The 27258-nt window shown below is 50.2% G+C and overlaps 1 protein-coding gene across 18 annotated transcripts in view; it reads right to left on the bottom strand.

The window, feature by feature from the left end:
- LOC130367542 (uncharacterized) overlaps window positions 1-27258 on the bottom strand; it is a 352795-nt gene that overhangs the window by 233711 nt on the left and 91826 nt on the right. For 2 of the 18 annotated variants that reach the window (XM_056570000.1, XM_056569999.1), the window contains one exon: window positions 21058-21122. The exons of the other annotated variants lie outside the window; for them this stretch is intronic. The gene's annotated coding sequence lies outside the window, so the exon portion shown is untranslated. The remainder of the gene's footprint in view (window positions 1-21057; window positions 21123-27258) is intronic. 18 annotated transcript variants of the gene reach the window in all.

Here is a 27258-nt window from a genome sequence, read left to right as displayed (position 1 = left end):
TTAGTGTAGTGTTGTGTTAGCGCAGTTTTAGCCCATTTACTCTAGCTTAGTGTTAGCGCAGTTTTAGCCCATTTACTCTAGCTTAGTGTTAGCGCAGTTTTTGCGTATTTAGTGTAGCTTAGTGTTAGCGCAGTTTTAGCGTATTTAGTGTAGCTTAGTGTTAGGGCAGGTATAGCGTATTTAGTGTAGTGTAGTGTTAGCGCAGTTTTTGCGTTTTTAGTGTAGTGTTGTGTTAGCGCAGTTTTAGCAGGATGGAAGTTGTAGTTTTACAAAAGTAGCAGAGGCGAGTACGTCCTTGTATGTTAAAGTAGCAGAGGCAGTTGCGCTCTGCTACGTTAATGCAGTATCCAGCCCTTTGTATAGATGGCTGGATACAGTGATCAGAAGGCCACTTACCCACCTCCGTTCCTGCTCCGTCACTGGACGTGTAGCATCACAGGAAGATGACGGAGCTGGAACGGGGGTGGTAAGTTAGGCTCTCCAGGGGAAGATCCCCCAAAAATGTACTAACCCATTTTTTTATGTTTCTCTTCTCGTTTCAGATACGTGAATGCAGAGGACTACGTCGGATTTGGTGGACTACGACCATGACCTGCATTTTTTCTTTTGTTTTAATAAAATGGTTAACGAGGGTTGTGGGGGAGTGTTTTTCCTAATAAAAATGTTTTAACTTGTGTGTGCTTTTTTTCTTTGTTTTTACTTTACAGGCTTAGTAGTGGAAGCAGTCATGTACTCCATGTCCATTACTAAGTCTGGGCTTAGTTTTAGCTCCAAAAACAGCTAGCGCTAACCCCCAATAATTACCCCAGGACCCACCGCCACAGGGGTACCGGGAAGAGCCGATACCAACAGGCCCAGAGCACCAAATATGGCGCTCTTGGGCCTAGGTGGTAACAGACTGGCGTTATTTAGGCTAGGGAGGGCCAGTAGCGATGGTCCTCGCCCACCCTGGTAACGTCAGGCTGTTGCTGTTTGGTTGGTATTTGGCTGAAAATGTAAAGACGGGGAACCACACACATTTTTTTTTTTAACAAAAAAGAAAAACGTGTGGTTCCCCGTCTTTTCATTTTTAGCCAAATACCAACCAAACAGCAACAGCCTGACGTTACCAGGGTGGGGGAGGACCATCGTTACGGGCTCTCTCCAGCCTACATAATGCCAGCCTGTTACAGCCTAGGCCCAAGAGCCCCATATTTGGTGCTCTGGGCCTGTTGGTATCGGCTCTTCCCGGTACCCCTGTGGCAGTGGGTACCGGGGTAATAATTGGGGGTTAGCACTAGCTGTTTTTGGGGCTAACGCTAAGCCCAGACTTAGTAATGGACTCCATCTACAAGACGGCTTCCAGTACTAAGCCTGTAAAGTAATAACAAAGAAAAAAAGCACACACAAGTTAAAACATTTTTATTAGGAAAAACGCTCCCCCACAACCCTCGTTAACCATTTTATTAAAACAAAAGAAAAAATGCAGGTCAGGGTCGTAGTCCACCAAATCCGACGTAGTCCTCCGCATTCACGTATCTGAAACGAGAAGAAAAACACAAAAAAATGGGTTAGTACATTTTTGGGGGATCTTCCCCTGGAGAGCCTAACTTACCACCCCCGTTCCAGCTCCGTCATCTTCCTGTGATGCTACACGTCCAGTGACGGAGCAGGAACGGAGGTGGGTAAGTGGCCTTCTGATCACTGTATCCAGCCATCTATACAGAGGGCTGGATACTGCATTAACGTAGCAGAGCACAACTGCCTCTGCTACTTTAACATACAAGGACGTACTCGCCTCTGCTACTTTTGCAAAACTACAACTTCCATCCTGCCCGGACCTCCTTGGGCTCTCTAGGCATGCTGTGAGTTGTAGCCCCTTCACTTTAGAACTAAGCTACACTCTCTAAACTACGCTTTATCTGCCTGTAAAACTAAGTTAGCTGACTACACCTGCGTACAACTACGCTATCTATGCTAAAACTGCACTAACACTACGCTAATACTACACTGCCCCTATTACTCTAAGACTGCACTAACAGTATGCTATGCTAAATACGCTAAAAAACTTTGCTAACACTAAGCTACACTAAATACGCTAAAACTGCACTAACACTACACTAAATACGCTAAAACTGCGCTAACACTACACTAAATACGCTAAAATTGCGCTAACACTAAGCTACACTAAATACATTCAAATTGCGCTAACGCTACACTAACTACACTAAATTGCGCTAACACTACGCTATCTACTCTATACTTGTGTAAAACTACAACTCCCATCCTGCCTGGACATACCTTTAGCTGGGCATGCTGGGAGTTGTGGTCCCTTCACTGTAAAACATGCAAAACTACAGCTTTCAGCATGCCTGGGCATGCTGGGAGTTGTAGTCTCTTTACTTTAAAACCTATAGCCTACCTCCTTTCACTATAAAACCTAAACTACGCTAACTACGTTACAATCTGAGCTAGCTATGCTACACTAATGTTACACTACGCTGACCCAACGCTTGTTTCCCTCTCCCCGTCTTCTACACTACGCTACCTACTCTAGCTAACCTCCGCTAGCCTCGCTACGCTAACTGCGTAGCGGAGGAAAGCTGTACATGCGCTCTTAGTTTTCTGAGAGTCATAGGCGCAGGTATTTTCCAATCTGTGAAAAACACCATACGCATGCGCGAGTCTACGATAGAACTACTGCGCATGCGTGACATTAAGCAGACATTACGCAACTAGCGTAGTGTACGCTGATAGCGTGAACTCGCGCATGCGCATGGCGTTTTCCACAGATTGGAGAAAACTTTACATCAGCGGCATAATAGTAAACAATTTACATGTATAAAACATAAAAACGTAGCCCTCACATTCCCCATGGCCACCACTGTTCATGAGTGTATATATATATATATATATATATATATATATATATACAAAAGTAATGCTTCACTACTTAGAATAAATGTTGTTCCTAAAGAACAGAGGTGCCATATAAAATGTAACTTTTAATAAATATTAGTGCTGGGCGGTATACCGGTTCATACCGGATACCGGTATGTTTTTTCTGTACGATATGAATTTTTTCTATACCGCAATACTGGTCGGGCCCCTCCCCCACTTTGAATGAATGAATTATCAACGGCTGTCCCCACACTGGGGAGCTAATCATATGTGACCCACGGGCGCTGCTCCCCCGTCCTCCTGTCCTCCACTTTAAATGAATGAGTTGTGGGCCGCGGCGCTGGAAATTATTATAGGAAATCTGTACTGATGAATTTTACATATTCCTGTGCCTGGGCTGTAAAAATAAACAAAATAAACTTTGTCTCACCTTCCTACGTTCCCCCGTTGCTTCGGTATCGGTCTCACGGTCCTCCGCTGCATTTCTCATGCTGCTTCCGCCCCCAAGAGGCCGGCTCCTTACATGATAGTGCGCTCAGCCTATCACCAGCCGAGGGGGAACATCGCTGCGGCCGGTGATACGCTGATGGCTCTGTGACATTCCCGTCCCCAGGAAGCAGCATGAGGATCGCAGCGGAGGACCGTGAGCCAATACCGGAGCAACGGGGGGAATGTAGGAAGTTGAGTCAATGTTTATTTTGTTTATTTTTGCAGCCCGGGCATAGGAATATGTAAAATTCATCAGTACAGATATACTTTAATCATTTCCAGCGCCATGGCCCCCAACTCATTCATTTAAAGTGCCGGCGGCTCACAGGAGGACGGGAGAGGGAGAAGCGCCCAGGGGTCACATATGATTAGTTCCCCAGGGTGCGGGGGAAATGCTGTTAAATACCGTGGAACCGCCATAACTTACAAAAATACCATGATATGCATTTTTGGTCATACCGCCCAGCACTAATAAATATATTGAATAAAATGATTATCCAATATATTTGTTAAAAGTTAAGTTTTATATGGCACCTCTGTTCTTTAGGAACAACATTTATTATTTTCTGTCTTTCGCCGTGGGGGCTTCTGTATCTTGCTGGTGTATGGCTGTACTGAGATTAGGGCTGGGCGGTATACCGGTTCATACCGAATACCGAAATTTTTGTCCTTCACGATATGAATTTTTCCCCATACCGCAATACCGGTTTGGCCCCTCGGGAATGAATGAATTATCAGCCCAGTGCTGCGCTGTCCCCACATCGTGAAACTAATCATATGTGACCTACGAGCGCTGTTCTGCCCCCCCCCCCCCAATTAATTATCAGCCCAGCGTTTCGCTGTCCCCATCGGGGTAAATACTCACATATCACCCGCAAGCGCTGCCCTCCTCGTCCTCCCGTTTGTTGCGGGTCGCCGGCGCTGACACTCTATACTGTACACTGTATCCCTTTGCCCAAAAAGATAAACAAAATAAACTTTAACTCACCTTCCCCATCGGTCCGGACCAGCTTCCTGGGGATGGGAACAATGGAGAGCCGTCAGCCTATCACCGGCCGCAGCGATGTTCCGCCTCGGCCGGTGATAGGTTGAACGCACTATCATGTAAGAAGCCGGCTGGCTTCTTACATGGCAGTGGGCTCAGCCTATCACCGTCCGAGGCGGAACATCGCTGCGGCCGGTGATAGGCTGGCGGTTCTCCGACGTTCCCGTCCCCAGGAAGAGTGTAAGGACGACGTAGGAACGTGCGTTAAAGTTTCTTTTTTTTACCTTTTGCAGCCCAGGCATAGGGATACAGCATACAGTATAGAGTGTCAGTGCCGGCGGCCCACAACAACCAAGAGGACAAGGAGGGCAGTGCTTGCGGATGATATGTGAGTAGTACCCCGATGGGGACAGCACAGCGCTGGGCTGATGATAATTTTTTTTTTTTTTTTTTGGGGGGGGGGGGGATACCGTTATATACCGTTGAACCGCCATAAGTTACAAAAATACTGTGATACACATATTTGGTCATACCGCCCAGCCCTAACTGAGATATACACACTAATTTCTTGCAGCACTACTTAGCCAAGTCCCCATGAGATGCAGGTGCCCCAGAATCGATTACAGTCCATGAGATACAAAATAGTGTATGAAAAAAAGGTGAATTTATTCGCTCACATAGCAACTGCTATGTGAGGACATAAATTCACCTTTTTTTCATACACTATTGGAGGAGTGCTGCGCTTTTTTACTATTTTATATATAAATAAATATATATCTTTGTAGGCCTCATTCCGTTTTCGGTAAACAGTAGAATGATGTGCTTTACCAAAAAGCTTTATCTTGGTCTCATCTGCCCACAAGAAGTTTTCCCAGAAGGATTTTGGCAAAATGTAGTCTTGCTTTTTATGTCTCTGTGTCAGTAGTGGGGTCCTCCTGGGTCTCCTGCCATAGCGTTTCATTTCATTTAAATGTCGATGGATAGTTCTCTTTTTTTTTTTTTTCTCGTAATAAAGGTTTTTATTGGTATTATCAATAATAGTAACATTATAACAAAAAGAAAATTGCAGAACAGCCTACAAATATGCAAACAGAATAGGCAAGTTGCAACACTTCCACAAATGTGAAATATAACATCAATGCATGTGAAAGAATACATGTGGAAACGCACGGTCGTCAGTTGTCGTCTATGAGAGTCACGAGACAGTCCCGTTTCATGTCGCAACCGACAATGAGATAAGTCGACATGTAACGTAGGCACACTTGGTAAAACAAATCGACATACAAGGGAGAAAGGGAGATGGAAAAAGGAAGGAAGAGGGAAAGAGAACAGAGAAGAATGCTGAAGCAAGGGTGTAGATACAAGGGGGTGCATACCTCAGGTGATCGTGCGCACGGACCAGGCCCCGACCGTCTAGCAGCCTGACATAACTAGGCGGGTCACACACCCGAGAAGAGATATGGACATCAAGCGGGGGCCAGTCTATGTGTGGAGTGATCTATATTTGGGGGAGGACACAAAGGAGGTCCAAGGATGCCATATCCGGTGGTATTTGGTCAGCTGCCTGGAGGAGTCGGCCAAAAGTTCCTCCATTCTGTGGATAGTAGACAACTCCTGCAGCCAGTCTGAGAAGGTGGGGGGGGGGGGGGGGGAGGTGGACTTCCACTTCCTAGGTATTACCGATTTAGCAGCCAGCAACATGAATCTTATCAATCGAGAGGTACTTCTCGGCACCGAAGGAGGGAGGATGGACAGGAGAAGGGGAACAGGGTCAGGGGGAAGGCAAACTTCAGTCAGCCGGTAGATCAGGTTTGTCACTTGGTCCCAAAAGGGAAGAAGCAATGGGCAGAGGAACCAGACATGGGACATGTTACCACCCTGCACACCGCACCTCCAGCAGTGATCAGGCACCCTGGGGTAGATACGGGACAGGAGGGTAGGCACTCTATACCACCTTGTCAACACCTTGTAACAGGTCACCTGTGCTTTACTGGAGATAGAAGTCTTATGGCAAGAGGAGATCGCCTGTCCCCACTCCTCGTCCGAGAGCGCACGGTCCAACTCTCTCTCCCAACCCACTCGGAAGGGGAGAGGGTCATCTCGAAGCGCATCTATGAGGAGAGCGTATAAGGTGCTAATCGGCCGAGCCAAAGCAGAGCCAGAGGTGCATAATCTCTCAAACGAGGACAGAGGACGGTAGAGGTTAAGACGCGCCCCTCCAGCAGCACAAAAATGACTCAACTGTGTATATTGAAAGCTAACAAGGGGCGAGGGCAGGCAATCAGGGAGTATGTCAGATAGCGACTTCAAGCCCGAGGGGGTTAAGAAGTGCGAGAAGGAGGCACCTACCGCTCTAGAGTAACACAGGAACTTAGGTGAGTCAAACGCAGGTGGAAATATCTGGTTTCCGAACACAAGAGACAAGGGGCCTTCTGACCTATGTAGGAGGGAGTCCGGCAGGAGGGTGCGGTGTGTTCTAGCAATAGAGGACGTGACTGGCGGTGTTACGCCGAGCGCTCCGGGTCCCCGCTCCTCCCCGGAGCGCTCGCAACATCCTCGCAACTGCAGCGCCCCGGTCAGATCTGCTGACCGGGTGCGCTGCGATTCCTCTCCCAGCCGGGATGCGATTCGCGATGCGGGTGGCGCCCGCTCGCGATGCGCACCCCGGCTGTTGTACCTGACTCGCTCTCCGTCGGTCCTGTCTCGGCGCGCGCGGCCCCGCTCCCTAGGGCGCGCGCGCGCCGGGTCTCTGCGATTTAAAGGGCCACTGCGCCGCTGATTGGCGCAGTTGGTTCAATTAGTGTGTTCACCTGTGCACTCCCTATTTATACCTCACTTCCCCTGCACTCCCTCGCCGGATCTTGTTGCCATTGTGCCAGTGAAAGCGTTTCCTTGTGTGTTCCTAGCCTGTGTTCCAGACCTCCTGCCGTTGCCCCTGACTACGATCCTTGCTGCCTGCCCCGACCTTCTGCTACGTCCGACCTTGCTCTTGTCTACTCCCTTGTACCGCGCCTATCTTCAGCAGTCAGAGAGGTTGAGCCGTTGCTAGTGGATACAACCTGGTTACTACCGCCACTGCAAGACCATCCCGCTTTGCGGCGGGCTCTGGTGAATACCAGTAGTAACTTAGAACCGGTCCACTAGCACGGTCCACGCCAATCCCTCTCTGGCACAGAGGATCCACCTCCTGCCAACCGAATCGTGACAGTAGATCCGGCCATGGATCCCGCTGAAGTTCCACTGCCAGATGTCGCCGACCTCACCACGGTGGTTGCCCAGCAGTCGCAACAGATAGCGCAACAAGGCCACCAGCTGTCTCAACTGACCGTGATGCTACAGCAACTACTACCACAGCTTCAGCAATCATCTCCTCCGCCAGCTCCTGCACCTCCTCCGCAGCGAGTAGCCGCTTCCGGCCTACGACTATCCTTGCCGGATAAATTTGATGGGGACTCTAAGTTTTACCGTGGCTTTCTTTCACAATGTTCCCTGCACTTGGAGATGATGTCGGACCAGTTTCCTACTGAAAGGTCTAAGGTGGCTTTCGTAGTCAGCCTTCTGTCTGGGAAAGCTCTGTCATGGGCCACACCGCTCTGGGACCGCAATGACCCCGTCACTGCCTCTGTACACTCCTTCTTCTCGGAAATTCGAAGTGTCTTTGAGGAACCTGCCCGAGCCTCTTCTGCTGAGACTGCCCTGCTGAACCTGATCCAGGGTAATTCTTCCGTTGGCGAGTACGCCATCCAATTCCGTACTCTTGCCTCCGAATTATCCTGGAATAATGAGGCCCTCTGCGCGACCTTTAAAAAAGGCCTATCCAGCAACATTAAAGATGTTCTGGCCGCACGAGAAATTCCTGCTAACCTGCATGAACTCATTCATCTAGCCACTCGCATTGACATGCGTTTTTCCGAAAGGCGTCAGGAGCTCCGCCAGGATATAGACTTTGTTCGCACGAGGCGTTTTTTCTCCCCGGCTCCTCTCTCCTCTGGTCCTCTGCAATCCGTTCCTGTGCCTCCCGCCGTGGAGGCTATGCAAGTTGACCGGTCTCGCTTGACACCTCAAGAGAGGACACGACTCCGCATGGAGAATCTTTGCCTGTACTGTGCCGGTACCGAACACTTCCTGAAGGATTGTCCTATCCGTCCTCCCCGCCTGGAAAGACGTACGCTGACTCCGCACAAAGGTGAGACAGTTCTTGATGTCAACTCTGCTTCTCCACGCCTTACTGTGCCTGTGCGGATATCTGCCTCTACCTTCTCCTTCTCTACTATGGCCTTCTTGGATTCCGGATCTGCAGGAAATTTTATTTTGGCCTCTCTCATCAACAAGTTCAACATCCCGGTGACCAGTCTCGCCAGACCCCTCTACATCAATTGTGTTAACAATGAAAGATTGGACTGTACCGTGCGTTACCGCACGGAACCCCTCCTAATGTGCATCGGACCTCATCACGAAAAAATTGAGTTTTTGGTCCTCTCCAATTGCACTTCCGAAATTCTCCTTGGACTACCGTGGCTTCAACGCCATTCCCCAACCCTTGATTGGTCCACAGGAGAGATCAAGAGCTGGGGTACTTCTTGTCTCAAGGACTGTCTTAAACCGGTTCCCAGTACTCCCTGCCGTGACCCTGTGGTTCCTCCTGTAACCGGTCTCCCTAAGGCTTATATGGACTATGCTGACGTATTTTGCAAAAAGCAAGCTGAGACTTTACCTCCTCACAGGCCTTATGACTGTCCTTTTGACCTCCTCCCGGGCACTACTCCACCCCGGGGCAGAATTTATCCTCTGTCCGCCCCAGAGACTCTTGCTATGTCTGAATACATCCAGGAAAATTTAAAAAAGGGGTTTATCCGCAAATCCTCCTCTCCTGCCGGAGCTGGATTTTTCTTTGTGTCCAAAAAAGATGGCTCCCTACGTCCTTGCATTGACTACCGCGGACTTAATAAAATCACGGTAAAGAACCGCTACCCCCTACCTCTTATCTCAGAACTCTTTGATCGCCTTCAAGGTGCCCACATCTTTACCAAACTGGACTTAAGAGGTGCTTATAATCTCATCCAAATCAGGGAGGGGGACGAATGGAAAACCGCATTTAACACCAGAGATGTCTTCCAAGACTTTGTTAATGAAATTTTCCGTGATCTTTTATATTCCTGTGTTGTTGTGTATCTGGACGATATTCTGATTTTTTCTGCCAACTTAGAAGAACACCGCCAGCATGTCCGCATGGTTCTTCAGAGACTTCGAGACAATCAACTTTATGCCAAAATGGAGAAATGTCTGTTTGAATGTCAATCTCTTCCTTTCCTAGGATACTTGGTCTCTGGCCAGGGACTACAAATGGACCCAGATAAACTCTCTGCCGTCTTAGATTGGCCACGCCCCTCCGGACTCCGTGCTATCCAACGTTTTTTGGGGTTCGCCAATTATTACAGACAATTCATTCCACATTTTTCCACTATTGTGGCTCCTATCGTGGCTTTAACAAAGAAGAATGCCAATCCTAAGTCCTGGTCTCCCCAAGCGGAAGACGCATTTAAACGGCTCAAGTCTGCCTTTTCTTCTGCTCCCGTGCTCTCCAGACCTGACCCATCTAAACCCTTCCTATTGGAGGTTGATGCCTCCTCAGTGGGAGCTGGAGCGGTCCTTCTACAAAAAAATTCTTCCGGGCATGCTGTTACTTGTGGTTTTTTTTCTAGGACCTTCTCTCCGGCGGAGAGGAACTACTCCATCGGGGATCGAGAACTACTGGCCATTAAATTGGCACTTGAGGAATGGAGGCATCTTCTGGAGGGATCAAAATTTCCAGTTATCATTTACACCGATCACAAGAATCTCTCCTATCTCCAGTCTGCCCAACGGCTGAATCCTCGCCAGGCCAGGTGGTCGTTGTTCTTTGCCCGTTTTAACTTTGAAATTCATTTTCGCCCTGCCGAAAAGAACATTAGGGCCGATGCTCTCTCTCGTTCCTCGGATGCCTCGGAAGTAGAGGTCTCTCCGCAACACATCATTCCTCCTGACTGTCTGATTTCCACTTCTCCAGCCTCCATCAGGCAAACTCCTCCAGGGAAGACCTTCGTTTCTCCACGCCAACGTTTCGGGATTCTCAAATGGGGTCACTCCTCCCACCTCGCAGGCCATGCGGGCATCAAAAAGTCCTTGCAACTCATCTCTCGTTTCTATTGGTGGCCGACTCTGGAGACGGATGTTGTTGATTTTGTGCGGGCCTGTACTGTCTGTGCCCGGGATAAGACTCCTCGCCAGAAGCCTGCTGGTCTCCTTCATCCTCTGCCTGTCCCCGAACAGCCTTGGTCTCTGATTGGTATGGACTTTATTACAGACCTACCCCCATCCCGTGGCAACACTGTTGTTTGGGTGGTCGTTGATCGATTTTCCAAGATGGCACATTTTATTCCTCTTCCTGGTCTTCCTTCAGCGCCTCAGTTGGCAAAACAATTTTTTGTACACATTTTTCGTCTTCACGGTTTGCCCACGCAGATCGTCTCGGATAGAGGCGTCCAATTCGTGTCAAAATTCTGGAGGGCCCTCTGTAAACAACTCAAGATTAAATTAAACTTCTCTTCTGCTTATCATCCTCAATCCAATGGGCAAGTTGAAAGAATTAATAAGGTTCTGGGTGACTATTTACGGCATTTTGTTTCCTCCCGCCAGGATGACTGGGCAGATCTTCTACCATGGGCCGAATTCTCATACAACTTCAGAGTCTCTGAATCTTCTGCTAAATCCCCTGTTACGCCGAGCGCTCCGGGTTCCCGCTCCTCCCCGGAGCGCTCGCTTCTCCCCCTCCGCTGCAGCGCTCCGGTCACGTCCTCTGACCCGGGGCGCTGCGATCCTGCTGCCAGCCGGGATGCGATTCGCGATGCGGGTAGCGCCCGCTCGCGATGCGCACCCCGGCTCCCCTACCTGACTCGCTCCCCGTCTGTTCTGTCCCGGCGCGCGCGGCCCCGCTCCCTAGGGCGCGCGCGCGCCGGGTCTCTGCGATTTAAAGGGCCACTGCGCCGCTGATTGGCGCAGTGGTTCCAATTAGGGTTATCACCTGTGCACTTCCCTATATTACCTCACTTCCCTTGCACTCCCTTGCCGGATCTTGTTGCCTTAGTGCCAGTGAAAGCGTTCCTTGTGTGTCCCTTGCCAGTGTTTCCAGACCTTCTGCCGTTGCCCCTGACTACGATCCTTGCTGCCTGCCCCGACCTTCTGCTACGTCCGACCTTGCTTCTGCCTACTCCCTTGTACCGCGCCTATCTTCAGCAGCCAGAGAGGTGAGCCGTTGCTAGTGGATACGACCTGGTCACTACCGCCGCAGCAAGACCATCCCGCTTTGCGGCGGGCTCTGGTGAATACCAGTAGTGGCTTAGAACCGGTCCACTAGCACGGTCCACGCCAATCCCTCTCTGGCACAGAGGGTCCACTACCTGCCAGCCGGCATCGTGACAGTAGATCCGGCCATGGATCCCGCTGAAGTTCCTCTGCCAGTTGTCGCTGACCTCACCACGGTGGTCGCCCAGCAGTCACAACAGATTGCGCAACAAGGCCAACAGCTGTCTCAACTGACCGTTATGCTACAACAGTTGCTACCACAGCTTCAGCAGTCATCTCCTCCGCCAGCTCCTGCACCTCCTCCGCAGCGAGTGGCCGCTCCTGGGATACGCTTATCCTTGCCGGATAAATTTGATGGGGACTCTAAGTTTTGCCGTGGCTTCCTTTCCCAATGTTCCCTGCATCTGGAGATGATGTCGGACCTGTTTCCCACTGAAAGGTCTAAGGTGGCTTTCGTAGTCAGTCTTCTGTCCGGAAAAGCCCTGTCATGGGCCACACCGCTCTGGGACCGCAATGACCCCGTCACTGCCTCTGTACACTCCTTCTTCTCGGAAATCCGAAGTGTCTTTGAGGAACCTGCCCGAGCCTCTTCTGCTGAGACTGCCCTGTTGAACCTGGTCCAGGGTAATTCTTCCGTTGGCGAGTATGCCGTACAATTCCGTACACTTGCTTCAGAATTGTCCTGGAATAATGAGGCCCTCTGCGCGACCTTCAAAAAAGGCCTATCCAGCAACATTAAAGATGTTCTGGCCGCACGAGAAATTCCTGCTAATCTACATGAACTTATTCACCTAGCCACTCGCATTGACATGCGTTTTTCTGAAAGGCGTCAGGAACTCCGTCAAGATATGGACTCTGTTCGCACGAGGCGTTTCGTCTCCTCGGCTCCTCTCTCCTCTGGTACCCTGCAATCTGTTCCTGTGCCTCCCGCCGTGGAGGCTATGCAGGTCGACCGGTCTCGCCTGACACCTCAAGAGAGGACACGACGCCGTATGGAGAACCTCTGCCTGTACTGTGCTAGTACCGAACACTTCCTGAGGGATTGTCCTATCCGTCCTCCCCGCCTGGAAAGACGTACGCTGACTCCGCACAAAGGTGAGACAGTCCTTGATGTCTACTCTGCTTCTCCACGTCTTACTGTGCCTGTGCGGATGTCTGCCTCTGCCTTCTCCTTCTCTACAGTGGCCTTCCTGGACTCTGGATCTGCAGGAAATTTTATTTTGGCCTCTCTCGTCAACAGGTTCAACATCCCAGTGACCAGTCTCGCCAGACCCCTCTACATCAATTGTGTAAATAATGAAAGATTGGACTGTGCCATACGTTTCCGCACGGAGCCCCTTCTTATGAGCATCGGATCTCATCATGAGAGGATTGAACTTTTGGTCCTCCCCAATTGCACCTCGGAGATTCTCCTTGGACTTCCCTGGCTTCAACTTCATTCCCCAACCCTGGATTGGTCCACTGGGGAGATCAAGAGTTGGGGGTCCTCTTGTTCCAAGAACTGTCTAAAACCGGTTCCCAATAACCCTTGCCGTAACTCTGTGGTTCCTCCAGTAACCGGTCTCCCTAAGGCCTATATGGACTTCGCGGATGTTTTCTGCAAAAAACAAGCTGAGACTCTACCTCCTCACAGGCCTTATGATTGCCCTATCGACCTACTCCCGGGTACTACTCCACCCCGGGGCAGAATTTATCCTCTCTCTGCCCCAGAGACTCTTGCCATGTCCGAATACGTCCAGGAGAATCTAAAAAAGGGCTTTATCCGTAAATCCTCCTCTCCTGCCGGAGCCGGATTTTTCTTTGTGTCCAAAAAAGATGGCTCCCTACGTCCTTGCATTGACTACCGCGGTCTTAATAAAATCACGGTTAAGAACCGCTACCCCTTACCCCTCATCTCTGAACTCTTTGATCGCCTCCAAGGTGCCCACATCTTCACTAAATTGGACTTAAGAGGCGCCTATAACCTCATCCGCATCAGAGAGGGGGACGAGTGGAAAACGGCATTTAACACCAGAGATGGACACTTTGAGTATCTGGTCATGCCCTTTGGACTGTGCAATGCCCCTGCCGTCTTCCAAGACTTTGTCAATGAAATTTTTCGTGATCTGTTATACTCCTGTGTTGTGGTATATCTGGACGATATCCTAATTTTTTCTGCCAATCTAGAAGAACACCGCCAGCATGTCCGTATGGTTCTTCAGAGACTTCGTGACAACCAACTCTATGCCAAAATTGAGAAATGTCTGTTTGAATGCCAATCTCTTCCTTTTCTAGGATATTTGGTCTCTGGCCAGGGACTACAGATGGATCCAGACAAACTCTCTGCCGTCTTAAATTGGCCACGCCCCTCCGGACTCCGTGCTATCCAACGCTTTTTGGGGTTCGCCAATTATTACAGGCAATTTATTCCACATTTTTCTACCATTGTGGCTCCTATCGTGGCTTTAACCAAGAAAAATGCTGATCCCAAGTCTTGGCCTCCTCAAGCAGAGGACTCCTTTAAACGACTCAAGTCTGCCTTTTCTTCGGCTCCCGTGCTCTCCAGACCTGACCCTTCCAAACCCTTCCTATTGGAGGTTGATGCCTCCTCAGTAGGAGCTGGAGCTGTTCTTCTACAAAAAAATTCTTCCGGGCATGCTGTCACTTGTGGTTTTTTCTCTAGGACCTTCTCTCCAGCGGAGAGGAACTACTCCATCGGGGATCGAGAGCTTCTAGCCATTAAATTAGCACTTGAGGAATGGAGGCATCTGCTGGAGGGATCAAGATTTCCTGTCATTATCTACACCGACCACAAGAACCTCTCCTACCTCCAGTCGGCCCAACGGCTGAATCCTCGCCAGGCCCGGTGGTCTCTGTTCTTTGCCCGATTTAATTTTGAGATTCACTTTCGTCCTGCCGATAAGAACATTAGGGCCGATGCTCTCTCTCGTTCCTCGGATGCCTCAGAAGTTGATCTCCCTCCGCAACACATCATTCCACCTGACTGCCTGATCTCCACTTCTCCTGCCTCCATCAGGCAGACTCCTCCAGGAAAGACCTTTGTTTCTCCACGCCAACGCCTCGGAATCCTCAAATGGGGTCACTCCTCCCATCTCGCAGGTCATGCGGGCATCAAGAAATCTGTGCAACTCATCTCCCGCTTCTATTGGTGGCCGACTCTGGAGACGGATGTTGGGGACTTTGTGCGAGCCTGCACTATCTGTGCCCGGGATAAGACTCCTCGCCAGAAGCCCGCTGGTTTTCTTCATCCTCTGCCTGTCCCCGAACAGCCTTGGTCTCTGATTGGTATGGATTTTATTACTGATTTACCCCCTTCCCGTGGTAACACCGTTATTTGGGTGGTCGTTGATCGATTCTCCAAAATGGCACATTTCATCCCTCTTCCTGGTCTTCCTTCTGCGCCTCAGTTGGCTAAACAATTTTTTGTACACATTTTTCGTCTTCACGGGTTGCCTACGCAGATTGTCTCGGATAGAGGGGTCCAATTCGTGTCTAAATTCTGGAGAGCTCTCTGTAAACAACTCAAGATTAAATTAAATTTTTCCTCTGCATATCATCCCCAGTCCAATGGACAAGTAGAAAGAATTAACCAGATCCTGGGTGATTATTTGCGACATTTTGTTTCCTCCCGCCAGGATGACTGGGCAGATCTCCTTCCATGGGCCGAATTCTCGTATAACTTCAGGGTCTCTGAATCTTCCTCCAAATCCCCATTTTTCGTGGTGTACGGCCGTCACCCTCTTCCCCCCCTCCCTACCCCCTTGCCCTCTGGTCTGCCCGCTGTGGATGAAATTTCTCGTGATCTTTCCATTATATGGAGAGAGACCCAAAATTCTCTCTTACAGACTTCTTCACGCATGAAGAGATTCGCGGATAAGAAAAGAAGAGCTCCCCCCGTTTTTTCCCCTGGAGACAAGGTATGGCTCTCCGCTAAATATGTCCGCTTCCGTGTCCCTAGCTACAAGTTGGGACCACGCTATCTTGGTCCTTTCAAAATTTTGTGTCAAATTAATCCTGTCTCTTATAAACTTCTTCTTCCTCCTTCTCTTCGTATCCCTAATGCCTTTCACGTCTCTCTTCTCAAACCACTCATCCTCAACCGTTTTTCTCCCAAATCTGTTCCTCCCACTCCTGTTTCCGGCTCCTCGGACGTCTTCTCGGTCAAGGAGATTTTGGCTGCCAAAAAGGTCAGAGGAAAAAATTTTTTTTTAGTAGACTGGGAGGGTTGTGGTCCTGAAGAGAGATCCTGGGAACCTGAGGACAACATCCTTGACAAAAGTCTGCTCCTCAGGTTCTCAGGCTCCAAGAAGAGGGGGAGACCCAAGGGGGGGGGTACTGTTACGCCGAGCGCTCCGGGTTCCCGCTCCTCCCCGGAGCGCTCGCTTCTCCCCCTCCGCTGCAGCGCTCCGGTCACGTCCTCTGACCCGGGGCGCTGCGATCCTGCTGCCAGCCGGGATGCGATTCGCGATGCGGGTAGCGCCCGCTCGCGATGCGCACCCCGGCTCCCCTACCTGACTCGCTCCCCGTCTGTTCTGTCCCGGCGCGCGCGGCCCCGCTCCCTAGGGCGCGCGCGCGCCGGGTCTCTGCGATTTAAAGGGCCACTGCGCCGCTGATTGGCGCAGTGGTTCCAATTAGGGTTATCACCTGTGCACTTCCCTATATTACCTCACTTCCCTTGCACTCCCTTGCCGGATCTTGTTGCCTTAGTGCCAGTGAAAGCGTTCCTTGTGTGTCCCTTGCCAGTGTTTCCAGACCTTCTGCCGTTGCCCCTGACTACGATCCTTGCTGCCTGCCCCGACCTTCTGCTACGTCCGACCTTGCTTCTGCCTACTCCCTTGTACCGCGCCTATCTTCAGCAGCCAGAGAGGTGAGCCGTTGCTAGTGGATACGACCTGGTCACTACCGCCGCAGCAAGACCATCCCGCTTTGCGGCGGGCTCTGGTGAATACCAGTAGTGGCTTAGAACCGGTCCACTAGCACGGTCCACGCCAATCCCTCTCTGGCACAGAGGGTCCACTACCTGCCAGCCGGCATCGTGACATCCCCATTTTTCGTGGTGTACGGCCGTCACCCTCTTCCCCCCCTCCCTACTCCCTTGCCCTCTGGTTTGCCCGCTGTGGATGAAGTGACTCGTGATCTTTCCACCATATGGAAAGAGACCCAAAATTCTCTTCTACAGGCTTCATCTCGCATGAAAAGGTTTGCTGATAAGAAAAGAAGAACTCCCCCCATTTTTGCTCCCGGAGACAAGGTATGGCTCTCCGCTAAATATGTCCGCTTTCGTGTCCCCAGTTACAAACTGGGCCCACGCTATCTTGGTCCTTTCAAAGTCTTGTGCCAGATTAATCCTGTCTCTTACAAACTCCTTCTTCCTCCTTCTCTTCGTATTCCCAATGCCTTCCATGTCTCTCTCCTTAAACCTCTCATCATCAACCGTTTCTCTCCCAAACTTGTTTCTCCCACTCCTGTTTCCGGCTCTTCTGACATTTTCTCCGTGAAGGAGATACTGGCCTCCAAGACGGTCAGAGGGAAAAAAAATTTTTTGGTTGATTGGGAGGGCTGTCGTCCAGAAGAGAGATCCTGGGAACCTGAGGACAACATCCAAGAAGAGGCTCCAAGGCTCCAAGAAGAGGGGGAGACCCAAGGGGGGGGGTACTGTTACGCCGAGCGCTCCGGGTCCCCACTCCTCCCCGGAGCGCTCGCAACATCCTCGCAACTGCAGCGCCCCGGTCAGATCTGCTGACCGGGTGCGCTGCGATTCCTCTCCCAGCCGGGATGCGATTCGCGATGCGGTTGGCGCCCGCTCGCGATGCGCACCCCGGCTCCCGTACCTGACTCGCTCTCCGTCGGTCCTGTCCCGGCACGCGCGGCCCCGCTCCCTAGGGCGCGCGCGCGCCGGGTCTCTGCGATTTAAAGGGCCACTGCGCCGCTGATTGGCGCAGTTGGTTCAATTAGTGTTTTCACCTGTGCACTCCCTATTTATACCTCACTTCCCCTGCACTCCCTCGCCGGATCTTGTTGCCATTGTGCCAGTGAAAGCGTTTCCTTGTGTGTTCCTAGCCTGTGTTCCAGACCTCCTGCCGTTGCCCCTGACTACGATCCTTGCTGCCTGCCCCGACCTTCTGCTTCGTCCGACCTTGCTCTTGTCTACTCCCTTGTACCGCGCCTATCTTCAGCAGTCAGAGAGGTTGAGCCGTTGCTAGTGGATACGACCTGGTTACTACCGCCGCTGCAAGACCATCCCGCTTTGCGGCGGGCTCTGGTGAATACCAGTAGTAACTTAGAACCGGTCCACTAGCACGGTCCACGCCAATCCCTCTCTGGCACAGAGGATCCACCTCCTGCCAACCGAATCGTGACAGGCGGTAACTCAGATAGGACAGCATTTGTCAATTGTGACCTGGGTAGCCATAACAGTGTCTTAGGATGTAAGCGTGCCGTATGGGCCTCCAGAAGTGCCCATTGCTTAGTAACCGGGTCGTGATAACAGTCCAGCACTCTGGTCAACACGGCCGCCAGGAAGTAAAAGAGGCAGTCCGGGGAACCCAGTCCACCGTCCAGTTTGCGTCTGGAGAGAACAGTTTTCGCCACTCGAGGGCGCCCACCGGCCCAGATGAATTTCGATAGCAGGGTCGACAGGTCTTTCAAAAATAATTTGGGAGGGGTAGCGGGGAGGCTGGAGAAGAGGTAAAGGAGTCGGGGCAAGATATTCATTTTGATTACATTGATACGATCCAGCCAGGAGAAGTCCTTCCTCTCCCATTTAGTCAGGTCTACTTTGATGGAGTGGAGTAGGGGAGGGTAGTTAACGCGGAAGGCGTCAGTTAACTTACTAGGTACTTGGACACCTAAGTATTTAAGGGAGTCTCTACACCATTTAAAGGGGAAGTTGTCTTTCAATTGCCTAAATAGGGGCACGGGAAGGGAAACATTAAGTGCCTCGCTTTTGGCGGCATTAAGTTTATAGTTGGAGTACTTGGCGAAGGTGTTAATGGTAGAGAGTAAGGATGGGAGGGAAGTAAGGGGGGAGGTCAAGAAAAGCAACAGGTCGTCTGCAAAAGCCGAGCATTTGTGATGATACGAGGCAACTCTCAGGCCCTGGATATCCGGATTGCTACGGATCACATTAAGAAGGTGTTCCATGCATAGCACGAAAAGCAAAGGGGAGAGAGGGCAGCCTTGCCTCATGCCATTGCAGATGCCAAAGGGAAGGGATAGCTGGCCATTTATCCTAACCTGGGCTTGCGGGTCCGAGTAGAGTGACATGATGCGGGTCGCCATTAGTGGACCTAATCCAATTTGTGACAGAGTTGCCCTTAGAAAACCCCAATCAACACGGTCGAAGGACTTCTCCGCATCCAACGACAGCAAGAAAAGAGGAGTCTTAGTCCTTTGAGCATGGTGGATGACAGAGAAAGTCCTCAGGGTGTTGTCCCTGGCCTCGCGGCCGCGGATAAAGCCGACTTGGTCGACATGTATCAGACCAAACACGGTCGAAGGCCTTCTCCGCATCTAACGACAGCAAGAAAAGAGGAGTCTTAGTCCTTTGAGCATGGTGGATGACAGAGAAAGTCCTCAGGGTGTTGTCCCTGGCCTCGCGGCCGCGGATAAAGCCAACTTGGTCGACATGTATCAGACCGGGCATAAGAGGAGCCAGTCTGTTTGAAATCAACTTGGCAAAAAGTTTCGTGTCTGTGTTGAGGAGGGAGATCGGCCTGTAACTCTGGCACAGCAATGGATCTTTCCCCTCTTTGGGGATCACCGTTATAAAAGCCCGTAAAAAGGAGTGGGGGGGGGGGTGAGGTCTCAGAGATAGCATTAAAGGCTGAGAGAAGTGGCTGGGACAATTCTGTAAGGAGGAGCCTGTAGAACTTGGCCGAAAAGCAATCTGGGCCTGGGCTCTTACCTGCAGGCAGAGATTTCACAGCTACGCTAAGCTCCTCCAAAGAGAATTGCTGCTCAAGCATAGAGATACTATCAGGGGAAAGGGTCGGGAGGGCTGTAGCGCTGAGGTAAGAGGCTAAGGATGGCAAGGCAGATGAGGGTGAGCGTGTCGAGCATGGAGCCGGTAAGTGGTATAGTGCAGAGTAGTATTGTCGGAACGCATCGAGAATTTCTGGCGTGAGATGTGAAAGAGAGTTGTCAGGCTTACGAATAACAGGAAAAAACAGGGATGACCTCTTCTCTTGTAGTGCTCTGGCCAGAAGTCTGCCCGATTTGTTCCCCCACTCATAGAAGGTTCTGCCAGTGAGCTGTTTATAGAAGCAATATTTCTCATTCAACAGGGACAGCAGCTCCTGTCGAATGCGTAGAATATCACGCAGTGTATGCTCATGTTGGGATCTTTTGTGCTGCAATTCTAGGGTGCGGAGATCAGCGTGAAGGGAGGTCAGTTTCGCCGATTTTTCCTTCCTCAACCGCGCCCCATGCCGGATTAGAATGCCTCGGAGGACACACTTCAGAGCCTCCCATTTAATCAGGGGGGAGGAGTCATCTAAGCAATGGTCAGATTGGAAGTTTGCAACTGCAACCTGGAGATCCGTAATGCACAGTGGATCTAGCAGGAGGGTTTCATTCAGCTTCCAGGTGGCATGGAGTTTGGGGAAGGAGGGAAGAGTGAAGGCCATAGAGACCGGGGCATGATCTGACAGGGTGGTGGTGCCGATGGAGGAGTGGGAGAGGGAGTGTAAGAGATGGTGAGGGCAGAAAATGTAATCTATCCTGCTGTAGGATTTGCAGGGGTGGGAGTAGAAGGTATAATCACGCCCGCCAGGATGCAAGGCACGCCATGTATCACTTAGCTGCAACTCGTGGAGCTTGGCACGGAGGGCTCGCAGTTTTCAAAAGGAAAGAGTGGAATGGCCGGTGGACGTATCGAGCAGCGGAGATATGGGGAGATTAAAATCTCCACAAAGTATAATTTGTCCAGACGCAAAGGCGGTGAGCCTATTCAGAACACTAATGAGAAAGGATACTTGGGCGTGGTTAGGTGCATATATGGACGCTACAGTAAAGGCCTGGCCCGAAATTTCATAATTGACAAACACATATCTAGCTGCAGGGTCAGAGATGGAGCTCAATATCTGGACAGGGAGAGACCTATGAAAAGCTAGGGAGACTCCCTTTGTCCTGGCCTCGGGGTTGGTGCTGTGTACCCAGGACGAGTAGTATCTTGTGGGCAAGGCAGGTATATGGCCGTCTTTAAAATGGGTTTCCTGGATCGCCAGAATGTGAGTGTGGGACTTGTGAAAGGAGTATAGTACTTGGAATCTCTTCTCAGGTGTGTTAAACCCTTTTACATTGAGTGAAACTACGGTAATGTCAGCTGCCATGGGTAGAGTAGAAAAACATAACGAACTCACCAACGGTCCGGGGTCCGATCCGCGCACACCACCAAACACAGCATTGAAGGCTACAAGTGCACCACCTACAAAGAAACAAGAGAAGTAGAGAGGGGAAGATTAGAAGTAGAAAACGTAAAGGAAACAGCACCCGTAAGGGAACAAGTGCAAAGGGACTAAGAAGAGGGGCCATAAGGGCCGTTGAAAGCACTAACAGAGCCAGTCTGAGTGCTTGACTAATGGGGTAGCGAGGTAGAAGCGCCAGCAATCAACTAGGTCAGAAAATTCGTAGCGTTAGGGCCTAGGGCCAGTTGGTGCAGGAAGGGATTCCCCCCACCATAGGGCGGGGGAGAAGCGGAAAACCAATAAGGGCAGGAATGGACAAAATAGGTCAGAGACCATATGGGTCAATACAGTGTGGGAGGCAAAAAACTAATATCAACAAATCAAATAGATGAGGACAGAGGCAGCGGGGCATGGGGTCCCCAGGGTATAGGCAGTGTAGGAGAGGAGAGGGAAAGGGAAGGAAAACTGAGGGGGGAACTCTATGGGGAGGTCAAATTCCAGTCCTAGGGTTCAGCGAGAGCCCCGACCAGGAACAATAAGGCAGACAGAGGCTGTCTACAGGGAGAACGCCTAGCATGGTGAGCATCAGGGCAACAAATAGAAACAAAATCAGCCAGACATCACAACAGCGGTCTTGGGTGGAACAGATCAGGTCTTGTGTCCGTGCCTCCATGGCATGTTGCCAGGGGCATCATCTCTGGGTCTCCTTGCAGAGTGGCGGATGTCAACCGGGCATCTCGCTGACAGAGTAGTCGGGGAGTAGAGCTGTTCACAATCAGGCAAGTCCACTGGAGGCAACTTGAAGGTAGCCAAGAATTCCAGAAGGTCTTCGGGTCTCCGCAGAGAGCCCACTGTGGTGCCATGTCTAGCCGTAAGGGAGAAAGGATACCCCCACCTGTACAGAATCTTGGCTTTCTGGAGTATTGTTAGGAGGGGTTTTAGTGTCGCTCTAAGGCGGAGGGTACGTAGAGAAAGATCCGGGAAAATATGCAGTTCAGTCCCCTGGAAGGTTAAGGTCTTTAGGGCACGTGCTTTACGCATGATGTCTTCCTTCAAAAGATAATGATGAACCCTGCAAATTACGTCCCTAGGTTTAGAGGGGTCAGGGCTCTTAGCTTTTAGGGCCCTATGCGCCCTATCCAACTCCAGCGGAGTATCAGCGAGTCTTTGCAGAATGTCGTTAAAGATGGTCTGCAGGGTGCACGCTAGTGTTGAGCGGCATAGGCCATATTCGAATTCGCGAATATTCGCGAATATATGGACGAATATTCGTCATATATTCGCGAATATTCGCATATTCGTTATATCCTCGTTTTATTTTCGCATATGCGAACATTCGCGTACGCGAAAATTTACAGATGTGAAAATTAGCATATACAAAATTAGTATAAGGTAAAATTCGCATATACGAAATTTCGCATATGCGAATTTTCGCACATGCGAATTTTCGCACGCCAGTCTCACACAGTAGTATTAGAGCCTTCTTTACACCACACAAGCTGGAAGCAGAGAGGGGTGATCACTGTGATGTGTACTGTGAAGAAAAAAAAAAACAAAAAAAAAACAAAAAACGAATATTCGTAATTACGAATATATAGCGCTATATTCGCGAAATTCGCGAATTCGCGAATATGCGATATTCGCGAATAATATTCGAATTGCGAATATTCGCGAGCAACACTAGTGCGCCAGGTCTTGCGGACCCACAGTCTCTGGTAAGCCTTTAAGGCGAATATTATTGCGCCTGTTGCGATTGTCCATATCATCGACTTGGTCCACAATTTGGGATTGGTGGCGCAAGAGGGATGTTGTAGCGGTTCTCAGAGTGTGGACTTCTGCAGAGATGGAGGCGCGGAAAGTCTCGAGCTCCGACACACGGGTGGACAGTTGGGTCACCTCCTGTTTGACTGGAGCCAAGTCCTGGCGCCATGTCTTTTTCATGTCAGCTGCTAAGGATAGCATGTCCATTTTGGTGGGCAGCAGGGTCAGTAAGGCTTGCAGCTCAGGGTGATTTTTGAGGATATCAGCAGCAGCCTCTGGGCTTGGAAGCACTGGTGCAGGCAAGAGGCGCGGTGTAGGCGCCGCAGTTGGTCCATCAGAGAGTCTCTTATCAGTTTTGGGTGGTTGAGATTGCGGGCCCCTATCCCTAGGGGACCGTCTAGAGTCATCAGAGGAGGAGTTGCCAGCGTGGAGTTTGTGCTGAGAGCGCTGTTTAGATGGGGTTTTAAACAACTTCTTCTTCGCTGGGGGGCTGTCCCCCCAGTAATCCGCTATTAGCGTGCAGGGACTCATTATCAGAATGGGGTGAGTCAGAGTCCATATGGTGAGAGGAGACAGTCGCAGGAGATGCAGACACAAGGAGTGGAGAGTCACAGGCAGCTGAGGGAGCCAGAGACTGGTCTAGTATCTCAGGCAGCACAGAGGGGTGAGCAGCAGGGTGAGGGCAGTGAGGAGGAGGGAGTGCTCCAGCAGCAGCCGAGGGGTTGACAGTTGGGTGTGGGAGTACTGCAGGCAGAGTAGGGGTTAACTGCAGGAGAGCTGGGACATTGGTGGCAGCGGTTGGCGCAGGTGCCCCATGCAGGGAGGGAACAGGTCCCTGAGAGGGAGAGGATGCCGCCATCTTTAGTAGGGAGAGCTCCGATGCGTGCGCAGGCACTGTGTGGAGACCGGGACCTAGGTCAGGGGGCCGAGCACTTACTTCGCTCCTCTCCTGTATCGGGTCGGGCAACGGAGCCTCCGGTGAATCTCTGGGGAGCAGTGGGGATCCCGCTCCTGTGGCGCAGCGCTCTCTCTCAGGCAGAGGCACCCGTGGGACTGTCAGGCGGGAGGCTGTGTGAGGAGACGTAGGCCTCTTTCGGGTCTCCGGCATCCCCGCTGCCGACCGCGGCTTAAAGAAGGAGGAAATCAGCTGAGCGGGGATCGGAACTTGCGGGTGAGGTGTCCTCTTTTTTTTGTGTCTTTGTCTGCCTCCCATCGGCAGTGTTATAGCCCTTTTTTTGGCGGCCCTGGCGGGAGCTCACGCTAGATACTGCCGGTCGCCAGCACGTCAGGCCACGCCCCTCGATGGATAGTTCTCTGTAACACTGATGCTCCCTGAGTCTGCAGGACAGCTTGAATATCTTTGGAACTTGTTTGGGGCTGCTTATTCACCATCCGGACTATCCTGCGTTGACACCTTTCATCAATTTTTCTCTAGCTACAGTGCCATGGGTTGCAAACTTCTTGATAATGTTGCACACTGTGGACAAAGGCAAATCTAGATCTCTGGATATGGACTTGTAACCTTGAGATTGTTGATATTTTTTAGGGATTGACCGATTATCGGATTGGCCAATATTATCGGCCGATATTCACGATTTTGTAAGTTATTGGTATCGGCATCTAACCTGCCGATAATGCGGGCGATTTAAATCAATGAACTGCAGCGACTTTTGCGGGGCCAGAGACCGCCTCCGCAACTTGCTTCTCTCCCCCTGCCTTTCCTGGGGTCCTGAGTCCAACCTCTGCCGCTGCCCGATTGCCTCCCCTGCCTATGCTCTGTCCGAAGACCACCGCCGCCACTGCTCCATTACCTCCCCCAACCCCGGTTTTATAATGACCTGTTCCCGGGGTCCACGCTACTTCTGGCTCCTGCGGTGTCCTGCGCTGTTGCTGTGCGCTGCGAAATGACGAGTGACGTCCTCAACGCAACGTCACCGTCAGTGGCCCGGCACACAGTGACAGGTCAGGATGCCGCCGGAGCCAGAAGTAGCACGGACCCCGGGAACAGGTAATTATAAAACCGTTGATGAGTGAGGCAATGGGGCAGTGGTGGCGGCGGTCTCTGGCCAGAGCATAGGCAGGGGGAGGCAATCGGGCAGCGGCGGTGGTTGGACTCAGGACCCCAGCACCCGCTTTAAATAATTGATCTGCAGCGGCTTCTGCGGGGCCAGAAACAGTTTATCAGGGTATACCCGCACACACGCACGCACCCTCATTTTACCAAGGATATTTGGGGGGGGGGGGGGAATTAAAATGCACAGAATATCAGTATAAGTTATCGGCTATCGTCCTTAAAATTCACAGGTTAAAAAATCATTATTGGTTGATCCCTAATATTTTTCCACAATTTTGGTTCTCAAGTCCTCAGACAGTTCTCTTCTCCTCCTTCTGTTGTCCAGGCCTGGTGTGCACACACAGACACACAATCCTAAGACTAAGTGAACTTCTCTCCTTTTTACCTGCTTTCAGGTGTGATTTTTATATTGCCCACACCTGTTACTTGCCCCAGGTGAGTTTAACCGGTTGCCGACGAAGGACGAGCCGGCTCGTCCTGAGTCGGCAACCGTTGTATGACGCGGGCTCGAGTCGGGAGCTGATTCCTGTAGCTGGGGGCGGGCATTAATAGCCGACATGCAGCAATTGCCGCGGGCGGCTATTAACCCTTTAGATCGCTGATGTCAAAGTTGACAATGGCGTCTAAAGGGACATTTAAATGCTCCCTGGTGGTCCAGTGGGGTGGATCGTCACCCCCCCCCCCCCCCCCATTGCCGGAGGGCTTACCTCTCCTTCCGGGTCTGCTGCTGCGCTGTGAATGATAAAGCCTGGCAAAACCAGGCTTTATCAATCGAGCGCAGAGCACACAGATCAATGTGGTTCTATGGAACCATAATGATCTGTATGAGGAATCAAATGATTCCTCCTAAAAGTCACCTTAAAGTGTAAAAAAGAAAAAAGTCCAAAATAGCGTATTTTTGGTCACTTTTTATATCATGAAAAAATGAATAAAAAGCAATTAAAAAGTCCGATCAATATAAAAATGGTACCGCTAAAAACAGATAACCATGCAAAAAATGTGCCCCCATACCGCCCCGTGCATGTAAAATTAAAAAAGTTATAGGGGTCAGAAGATGACAATTTTAAACGTATTAATTTTTGTGCATGTACCGTAGTTATGATTTTTTCCAGAAGTACGACAATATCAAATCTATACACGTAGGGTATCATTTTTAACATATGGACCTACAGAATAAAGATAAGGTGTCATTTTTACCGAAAAAGGTACTACGTAGAAATGGAAGACACCCAAACTTACAAAATTTTGTTTTTTTCTTCAATTTTGTTGCACAATTATTTTTTTTTGGGTTACGTCGTAAATTTTTCGGTAAAATGACTGATGTCATTACAAAGTAGAATTGGTGGCACAAAAAATAAGCCATCAAATGGATTTTTAGGTGCAAAATTGAAAGGGTTATGATTTTTAAAAGGTAAGGAGGAAAGACGAAAGTGCAAAAACTGAAAAACCCTGTATCCTTAAGGGATTAAAGGAGCATCACACGCTTGAAACAATCTTATTATTCCACAATTTTGAAAGGGTGAGAATAATTTTGTCCAGCCCATTTTTGGAGTTTGGTGACATTATGTCCAATTTGCGTTTTCCCCTCCCTTTTATTGGTTTAGTTCCAATACACAAAAAGGGAATAAACATGTGTATTGCAAAACATGTGTTACTGCAATCCTTTTCTGTGATAAATACTTCATTTTCTTGAAAAATTTCAGGGGTGCCAACATTTACTGCCATGACTGTATATATATATATATATATATATATATATATATATATATATGTATATATATTATATTGTCACGTATGGGTAGGGAAGGAGTACAACACTATTCTTGTCCACTCCCCCTTTTCCTGCCTACTTGCCTATCCACCCTAGGCAGCGGATTAACAACCACGTTGATGGACCCTATCCTAAATAAGTGAAGGGAGTAAGGGTCAACAAAACAAATTATTATACAGTCAAATTCAGGATACTCTAAGGGAGCACACAGATTTATTGTGTGTGTATGTTTAGATATTATTTCTGTTAGTCAGTCCACAAGCCGAGTCAGTACCAAGAAATCACAGAAGTGTCAAGTCGCAGAAACAGGAGAATGGTCAGAGTACGGAGCCAATGGGTCAGATATGCCGAAAATACAGGATACAATACACGCTAGCTAGGAGGTGAAGCTCTTTTGCAGGCAAGGTCTTAAAGCACATTGCAGGATTAAATAGACAACACACAGGTGAACTAACAAGGTCAGCTGACCAGCCCAGAGCTAGGTGTTGCCACAGCAACCAGATAAACAAGCACTCACAGGGATGTTTAACCCTTTGGGTTCTTACATATA

This window comes from Hyla sarda, chromosome 4, assembly GCF_029499605.1.
Source record: "Hyla sarda isolate aHylSar1 chromosome 4, aHylSar1.hap1, whole genome shotgun sequence".
NCBI classification, from domain to species: domain Eukaryota; kingdom Metazoa; phylum Chordata; class Amphibia; order Anura; family Hylidae; genus Hyla; species Hyla sarda.
The sequence above is the reverse complement of the archived record's forward strand: the minus strand, read 5'-3'. Positions and strand labels throughout refer to the sequence as shown.